This window comes from Amborella trichopoda, chromosome 7 (genome assembly GCF_054954075.1).
Source record: "Amborella trichopoda isolate Santa Cruz 75 chromosome 7, AtrichopodaSantaCruz75HAP2 v2.0, whole genome shotgun sequence".
Classification (NCBI taxonomy): Eukaryota; Viridiplantae; Streptophyta; class Magnoliopsida; order Amborellales; family Amborellaceae; genus Amborella; species Amborella trichopoda.
The window spans coordinates 4,072,644-4,082,512 of record NC_142342.1 but is presented as its reverse complement, the minus strand read 5'-3'; the positions used below and the strand labels follow the sequence as shown (position 1 = coordinate 4,082,512).

The 9,869-nt window shown below is 33.9% G+C and overlaps 1 long non-coding RNA gene across 1 annotated transcript; it reads right to left on the bottom strand.

Annotated features, from left to right (window-relative positions):
* Nucleotides 1-1,159: 1,159 nt before the first annotated feature.
* LOC148781193 (uncharacterized) lies at nucleotides 1,160-2,268 on the bottom strand. Its single transcript, XR_016059118.1, has 3 exons — nucleotides 2,014-2,268; nucleotides 1,794-1,921; nucleotides 1,160-1,707 (listed from the first exon to the last, which is right to left on the bottom strand). It is a non-coding gene; the product is annotated as an uncharacterized LOC148781193 (long non-coding RNA).
* Between the last annotated feature and the right edge of the window lie 7,601 nt (nucleotides 2,269-9,869).

The window sequence follows — 9,869 nt, the reverse complement described above, 5'->3', positions numbered from 1 at the left end:
CCAGGATCTAGTTTGAACCCGGATCCGATCTATACTATTTGGATCCGGATTCAGATCTAATTAGATCCAGCCCGATCTGACCCGTTCTCACCCCTAATCTGGTATAGTAGTTAGTAGTGATGGTTTCGTTGAATCAAGGGGTGCTTCCATCTGAGTTAGGCACTTAAGCTTCAGCAAAATGTTGTCCAATCTTTAAAATCTAATGGCATAAGCAGATTTGGTAAAAGATCATATCGATTTAAAAATTCGTGAGTCAATTTAGAATTTCTTGAGTTAACTTGAAGGGGCGTTTCTTGTTCCAAAAGGCCCCAAACTGGGGGAAATGCTCTGGGTATTCGAGCTCCTAGAACGATTTTTTTAATTTTTTTTCATTTTCTTTTCGCCAATGGTTTAAAAAACGGATCGGTGACCCGGATCGGTGACCAGGATCGGTGACCCGGATCGGTTTCCAAAAAACTGATCCGGATCGGCGAATCGACGATTCGGATCGAGAATCGAGTGAATCGGTCAGAATAAAGCTTCAAAAAACTCCGAAAAAATTACTAAAATTCATTATAAATATTTTTTTTTAAGAATTCAATAAGAAATGAGGGTACTCCATTAAGAATTTTCATGTTTTTGAATGAATATGCGAATATTGATATGTTCTTTCCCTGCATGAACCGCCATTCAGCATTTAATTTACATCACACAAAAGGATAAACATAGAATTATCATGAAATAAGTATATCAACATACATGGACTACAATAAAGCATAAAATTAGTAACATACGATCTAAAAATAAAATGATAGACGACGTTGTTGTTCTTCTTGGTCACACTGGTGCCATTGATTGAATTCGTTTGACAATTCATTGATTCGATCTAAAAACGAATCATCGATATTAGCGGGCGTCTGACTATTCACAAATCCCTGAGTGTTAGTGTTTTGTTGTGTTCCCAATCCAAAATCCCCGAAGCTTGTCCATCCTTCATGCTCACCTGCACTGTCGTGCTCATCCCTACACTGTTGCTGTTGGGACTCGATATGTGAATAATATGGCTGGGATAGGGTGGCCTCAGAATCATCATCTCTCTCATTTTCTCTTAGACCCCTTTCCCACTCTCCCTCAGTAGGTGCAATATCACCGATATATTTGGATACATTGGCTGGCTGCTTCCTCTTTCATGCTGCTCATCACTTTCTTCAATATCTTCATCACCGATAGCCTCAAGGAACACTCTCTTGTGCAACACTGGCTCCTCCTCTTCTACTACCCATTGGTCTGCTGTGTCTGTGACAAATATTGTGTCTAAGTCTATCGGCCCATAGTCTTCAAGCTTCCTTCTTATTTGTCGCTCTCTGAGGTTTAAATTATAATGAACGTAGACTAGTTTATGAAGCTTCTCAGAAGCGAGTCGATTCCTCCTAATAGTGTACAACCATTGGAACGTACTCCAGTTGCGCTCACAGCCAGTAGCAGAACATGTCTGGGAGAGCACCTTGATTGCTATCCTCTTTAGGTGAGGTGCATCAGTACCATATATCTCCCACCATTCAGCTGGATTAAAATGTAAAAAGCATTGTAAGGGCAAGAACAATTCATAAGATTAAATATATGAATGAACAAAATATTAACGAGGGGATAACCTGGATCCATCATAGTTCGAGAATTTCTGGCAAGTCTAGTTCCGAAGGATCCTATAGCATCCCTATACATAGCAAGCTAAAACAAATATATTATATTTTAGTGCATTATTCCTCACAAATATAACAACTCAATGAAGTTCTTACCTAAACATTAAATAATACCTCTTGTATTGTTGCTACTTGGTTTCGATGGCTTCTCTCCAACCTTGCAATAATGTATCTGACCCCTTCCATAATCTTGTGGGGTTGTTCAGGTGTCAAATAGAAAAATTTTGGGTTGAAGTAGTAACCTAAAAAATATATAGGTACAAAAATGTCATTTACAATTTCATAAAAAAATGATTTAAACTGAAACATTGTAATGATATAAATATATATTTACCAGCATAATGAATTGGACGTCTAAATTTGGTGTTCCACCTCTTTTCTATAATCTCGATCACTTTGTTAGCAAAATTACACTTCTCCCCAATAGCTGATTTCGCCCTCTCAATACCTTCATAAAGGATACCCATGATAGCTTTCTTGTCAGCATCCACCATTCTTAACACCGTGACCAAAGGGGCAGTGGCCTCTACAACACTGGAACATCGAGACCAGAACAGCCTATTTGAGATTATGTTGTCCACTTTTATACCGGTACTGGACTTCAAGAGGCGGTCATTTAACCACTCTTCACAAGTAAATAATCTCTTTAATGCACCTTCAGATTCTCGAATGGAGTCCACAGCTAAGTAATCGGTCACAAAGCGGGTTATGGCAGGCTTGATTATCTCTTTTTCTTAGAGTGTTCTCTAAACAGAAATAATATTTTAGAGTGGTTGTATATAAATCTCGACACCAACCTTGCTTCATCTAGAGTCTCCTTCACAATTTTGATCTCACCGATCTCCTCTAACATAAGATCGATGTTGTGTGCAGCACACGGGGTCCATACTAGATGCTTCCTCTTATCCATCAACTTGCTGCCCGCAGAAACACATGCACGCGCATTGTCCGTAATAAATTGGACTACATGCTTATCTCCCACCTCCTCCACTATCTGATCATATAGTCGTACGTAGAAGTTTGCATCCTTCTTCGTCCCTGATACGTCTTTGCTAGACAAAAAAGCTGTAACTTTTGGGAAATAGGCCAAGAAGTTTAAAAACTCCTTTTTGATAACTTTATTCAATCAACCATCACTCATGAGAGTAATTCATGTCCTTGGCCAACTCTGTTTATATTCTTCAATCCACTTTTTAACTTCTTCTACCTCTTCATCTAATATTGGCCCACTAAGCTCATATGCCGTCGGGGGTTTTACCCCGGGCCCGACTCTCTGGATTGCACAATCATAGGTGGAAAATATGGGCTATTGGCTGCATCAAAAGGAATCCCTTTATCGTAGAACCATTTACCAACATATCTCCCTAACATGTTTCTTGTACCTTTAACCATGCCTTTTAGGGTCATCTGTTGTGACTTAGGCTTTAAGAGAAATGGGTCTTTACGACCATGACCTGCAATACTGGCACTCCTAGGTAACCTAGAAACAATTTCTTCAACAACTGATTCTCCTTGATACATATTGCCACCAACCCCTCCATACATATTTGAGTTGGGCCCGCCATACATGCTCGAGCTGGGAACGCCATGCATATCAGAACTAGGCCCACCATGCATATCGGAGCTAGGCCCACCATGCATGTCTGAGCTAGACCCACCGGGCATTCTAAACCCAAGTTCCCTCTGATATTGTTCATGTAAACTCAATGTTGTGGCCATGTCCAGCTCATTATTATATTGCTCTTCTAGGTCATTATTATATTGCTCTTCTGTATCATTCCTGCTTGATAGTGTATATAAACTAGCTATCTCCTCATTCATCATATGTTTGGCAATATTTTTACCTTTGTTAGCATTAAGAATTGCCACCATCTATTTTTTTACATTACTAGGGACACTAGTGCATGCAGAAACTTCTCTCTTAACCCCTGCCAAGTGTTGCTTGAACCTATGTACCCCACTACTTATCACTCTTTGACAGTAATTACAAATAATTTTGTCTTTCTTGTTGCGATCAAGTCTGACCCCATGTTGCCATGCAGGGTCTTCTGCAGATCTTGACATGATTCAACTGTTTTAAGATGTAAAAAGTATAAAATTAACCTGACAGTTCTAAAAGAAAAATAATCACCATGTGTAGTGATAATATGTTGCGATAGTTCATGTAGTCATATTCGTTGTTATTTGTTATTGCAAAATACCTTTTTTGACAATAATATTTTCGTACATATCAATTGCAAACATTCAGAATAATATAATACAAAATGCAAGCTCCAAACATGGCTACAACTCAATTATCAAGAACATACAATTTTTGCATTAAAAAATTAATAATAAAAACAATTCTTCAAAGAGCCAGCTAACATCAGTCATTCCAACTAAAAAATCCATGAACAACAGATAAAAAAAATACAGTTTTACATTAAAAATATAATAACATGTATTTTTTTGCATAAATAATCCATCAACATACAATTTTTTCAACAAAAACTTTAACAAGAAAAATTTAAAATATGGTTTAATACCTCATGATAATTAAAACCTTGTCACGATTTCCACATTTTTTTGGAAAATCATCATTTTTCAAAAAATTCGATCATGGAAAAAAAAAAAAAAAAATTACAGCAAACTCAAACAATAAAAATTAAAAATTGGGTTTAATATATCATGATAATCAAAATTTCACTTCTTTTCGAAAAATTATCATTTTTCAAAAAATTCGATCATGGATAAAAAGAAATAAAAAAAAAAAGTACAGCAAATTTTCAAAAAATTCGATCATGGATTACAAAAAAAAATTCGATCATGGATTAAAAAAAAAATCACAAATTTTCAAAAAATTCAATCATGGATTACAAAAAATTCGATCATGGATTACAAAAAATTCGATCATAGATTACAAAAAATTCGATCATGGATTACATAAAATTCGATCATGGATTACATAAAATTCGATCGTGGATTACAAAAAAAAAAAAAACATAAAAAAACAAAAAATTCGATCATGGATTACAAGAACAGAAAAAAACAATTCGATCATGGATTACAAAAAATTCAATCATGGGTTACAAAAAAAAAACAAAGAACAAAAAATTTGATCATGGATTACAAGAAAAAAAAACAAACATTTCGATCATGAATTACAAAAAAGTCGATCATGGATTACAGAAAATTCTATCATGGATTACAAAAAATTCGATCATGGATTACATAAAATTCGATCATGGATTACAAAAAAAAAAACAAAAAAAAACAAAAAATTCAATCGTGGATTACAAAAAAAGAAAAAAACAATTAGATCATGGATTACAAAAAATTCAATCATGGATTACAAAAAACTCTATCATGGGTTACATAAAAAACAAAAAACAAAAAATTCGATCGTGGATTACAAAAAAAAAAACAAACATTTCGATCATGGATTACAAAAAATTCTATCATGGGTTACAAAAATAAAAAATAAAAAATAAAATTCGATCATGGGTTACAAGAAAAAAAAACAAACATTTCGATCATGGAATACAAAAAATTCGATCATGGATTACAAAAAAATCTATCGTGGGTTACAAAAAAAAAAAAGAACAAAAAAAAAATTAAAAAAAAATAAAAATAAAAATAAAAAATAAAAAATTCTATTCTTCACAGAGCCGTTTTACATAAGCGATTTTAACTCAAAAATCCACCTCTAAGTGAATAAATTACATCCAATTGAGTATATTTTCTGATAAACAACAATATAAGGAATCAAAACCCTAAATTTTTAACATATTATTTCTAATATATCATGAAAACAAAATCAAAAGGAGGAAAAAAAAAAAAACAACAGCGGAATTTTGGTTCCGCAGACATCTCAGTGTTCATCTCAAATTTCATGCTGTAATTGATCAGATTACGTAAAATTGAAAATTTTAAATCATACTAGACACAATAAAGATTAAAAACCCTAATTATTGAACTCATTATGTTCAAAAAATGCCGTGAAATAAATCAAATGGCGGAAAAAAAAAAAACCCAAACTTTTTACCTGATTTTGTGAACCGAAGCCTTCAATCTCCAAAAAACTCTGTTTTTCTCAACGATTATTACAAATTAGTAACAAAAGGTTTTGATTCACAGCTTTAAGATCAAAATGCCTACAAATTTTGAAAGATTCATGCCCTATTTGGCATGAAACTTTCAGAAAAGGCGAAAACCCTAAACACCAAAATTTTCGTGATCCAAAAACACCAAATTTTTCAACTATTTAATCCTTGAAAAAGCTGAATAAAGCTGTTTACAGCCTGCAAATTAGATCACGTGCTAAAAAAAACAAGAAAAATGAAAAAAAAATGACAAATTTCAAAGAATCCCGTGAAGAACACTGTGCAACCCGTGTTCTTCACGGACTCGCCGATTCCGCATAGTGACTCGGGGAGTCACTGTGCAGAATCGTCCAGTTCTCTCTAGAACCGGACGATTTCCGATTTTTTAGCCGATCCGATCCCCATTTCGCGATTTCCTAGTCGAACTGGGCAAGTCCAGTTCGACTCGACGTTTTTTAAAACACTGCTCTTCGCCAAATGGTCTGGTAAGGAAACTTGTGAATCGACTTACCAAATCAAATCTCTAAGTGCCCAAGTCAAAAACCTGATTCAATTTTTGATAGATATTGGCATTAGGTTGATATATATTTCCTCTTTCACACTCGGCTATGGAACTGGTCTATATAGATCTATATCAGAACACGACCAACAATTACCTTATAGAGAATACGCAGAGAGCCAAGAGAAATGGGAGAAAATAGAGTTCAGCTTTCACCTTTCAGCTCAAAATGGAATATTTAGATATAGTTTCATCAGCACACATGTCCTAGACAATGACAATTGTAATGATCCCAGTGTTGGAAACCACTACTCGGGGATGGAACCTGTCCATGGCTGAGCCCAAGTAGTTTGAGTTCCAAATTACTTGTCCCAAATCAGGGTCTAGCCAGGAAAAAAGGTGTTAAGAAAATAAAAAAAAATACAAAAAGTCCCCCAAAAAATGAAATATATATCTAAAATAAAACTAAATAAAACACATCTAAATAAGGTTAAAAAAGTAGTAAAAAGAGGGTTTCGGAAAATTGTTTTGTGACCTGGGGTATTTTAGTAATAATAAAAAATATAAAAATAAGTATTCACAGCCAAAACACTTTCCCATCTTTCCTAAGTCGATGGAAAATATAAAGAAACATATAACAAATAAAATTTCTATCTTTTAAAAAAAAAATTATAATTTTTTGAATATTATTTTTAATATCCATAAGCTTGACCACTAAACTAAGGACACTCGAGCTCGTCAGGGTTGCTCGAGCGAATCCGGGTTGGCTTGCCCCAGTAATCAAACACTGAATGATCCGCATGGCTGCACCATGCAACATTCAAAAACCCATGGATCCCTTCAAGTTAAAAGAAGGGACATTTAACTCTTATCCAAAAGGTCCCTAAGCTGGCAAAGAAGGGGTTCGCCTTTTATGCGCAATTTGAACATAAAACTTTTGCGTGCACCTATATCTGAACCATTTAATCAAGCGCTAAATACAGTGTTTAAAAAAACGCCGAGTCGAATCGGATTTGCCCGGTTCGACTTGTAAATCGCCATGGACGGATCGAATCGGTGAAAAAAATGGGAATCGTCTGGTTCTAGAGAGAACCGGACGATTCTGTACAGTGACTCGCCGATTCACTGTACAGAATCGGCGAGTCAGAACAATGAATCGGCGAGTCCCGTACGGTTTGTTTTTTTTTTTTTTTTTTTTTTTTTTTTTTTTTTTTTTTTTTTTTTTTTTTTTTTTTTTTTTTTTTTGTAATCCATGATAGATTTTTTTGTAATACTTGGTCGATTTTTTTGTAATCCATGATCGAATTGTGTTTTTTCTTTTTTGTAATCCATGATCGAATTTTTTGTTTTTTTGTAACCCATGATAGAATTTTTTGTAATCCATGATCGAATTTTTTGTAATCCATGATCGAAATGTTTGTTTTTTTTTTTTGTAATCCATAATCGAATTTTTTGTTTTTTTTTTTTTTTTTTTTTGTAACCCATGATAGAATTTTTTGTAATCCATGATTGAATGTTTTGTAATACATGATCGAAATGTTTGTTTTTTTTTTGTATTCCATGATCGAAATGCTTGTTTTTTTTTTTATAATCCATGATCGAATTTTTTGTTTTTTGTTTTTTGCTTTTTTTGTAACTCATGATAGAGTTTTTTGTAATCCATGATTGAATTTTTTGTAACCCATGATCGAATTGTTTTTTTCTTTTTTTGTAATCCACGATTGAATTTTTTGTTTTTTTTGTTTATTTTTTTTTGTAATCCATGGTAGAATTTTTTGAAAATTTGTGATTTTTTTTTTTTAATCCATGAAGGATGGACAATCTTCGGGGATTTTAGATTGGGAACACAACAAAACACTAACACTCAGGGATTTGGGAATAGTCAGACGCCTACTAATATCGATGATTCGTTTTTAGATCGAATCAATGAATTGTTAAACGAATTCAATCAATGGCACCAGCGTGACCAAGAAGAACAATAACGTCGTCTATCATTTTATTTTTAGATCATATGTTACTAATTTTATGCTTTATTGTAGTCCATGTATGTTGATATACTTATTCCATGATAATTATATGTTTATCCTTTTGTGTGATGTAAATTAAATGCTGAATGGCGGTTCATGCAGGGAAAGAACATATCAATATTCGCATATTCATTCAAAAACATGAAAATTCTTAATGGAGTACCCTCATTTTTTATTGAATTCCTTAAAAACAATATTTATAATGAATTTTAATAATTTTTTCGGATTTTTTTTAAGCTTTATGATGACCGATTCACCCGATTCCCGATCCGAATCGCCGATTCGCCGATCCGGATCGGTTTTTTGGAAGCCCGATCCGGGTCACCGATCCGTTTTTTAAACCATTGGTTAAATATAATACAACTTGTAATACATTATCTTGATTGTCCATTTTCAAAATGTCTAAGTGTTTATAGATACGTTTGATCTATACCACATTTGGAGTTTGAAATTTCATAATTAGGATGAAAATATATTTTCATACCATTGTAAGAGTTTCTAGCACCAAAACTACATCTTTTAACAATATTTGGAGGTGCGGATTACTTTAATTGTTTAGAGTTGATAACTTATACAAATTACAACCCTTTACTTTGACCACGGTTGATCAATTTTATTTCTTAATAGGTCGTTAAGATGTATCTATACACAAACTTTGATGTGCTCCTTGCACGTAAAAAGCCAAAATCTCCAAGAATTATATCCTCTCTCCATAGAAAACTATAGAAAATAGAAAATGCAGAGGTATGAAACTTTTGAGGTTAATAAGATCAGCAAACAGGCATGCCAATGAGTGGAATGATCTTCCAATTTTATTGAAGAGAAATCCAAGTTTTTGTCTCTCAACACACACACACAGGTTGATTTAATTTCATGGTAAAATTATTTACTAGATGCTCAAGCAGTGGAATGATTTTTCAATTTTATCGAAGAGAGTTCTCTCTATTGTTCCAGTTTTATTGGATATCTCTCAACACAAAAAACAGACCATTTTTATCGCATGGTAAAATTTATATAGAAGATGTCACTAACAGTGGAACGATCATCCAATTTTATTAAGAGACTGCTTCTTGCTCCAATTTTATTCGATGTCTATGAACACAAACACATACACACAATGTAAATTATTTGTAAGAGAGTACACACACATTGATTGATGAGCAGATATGGATGAAGCTAACAGTCCTTCCCAAACAGCTATCAACAAGGACAATTATATATATATAAAAATCCAAGAGAGAATTGTGATAACTTCTTTGCCCACAAACAAAAAAGAAAAACAGGAGGAATATTTCTTGATCTCAATAAATTAGTACTAAAAATACACACAAAATACTAATATCGTAAGTTTTTTCTCCCTTCCTCTCACTAGTATTGGCACCTATGAGAATGGGCCGAGGCCTTAGCGGTATTAGCGGTAGTACCAATGAGCCCCATGATGCAGTCTTGAACTCCATTCTCACCAAAGGTAGGGGCCCGAATCCCCACTAATTAACCTTTCAAACTCATTACCCAAAAAAACCTCATCTATAGTTTGATGAGGCTCCTTGTAAAGCAAGTCCATCATAGCATGCTGGTGTGA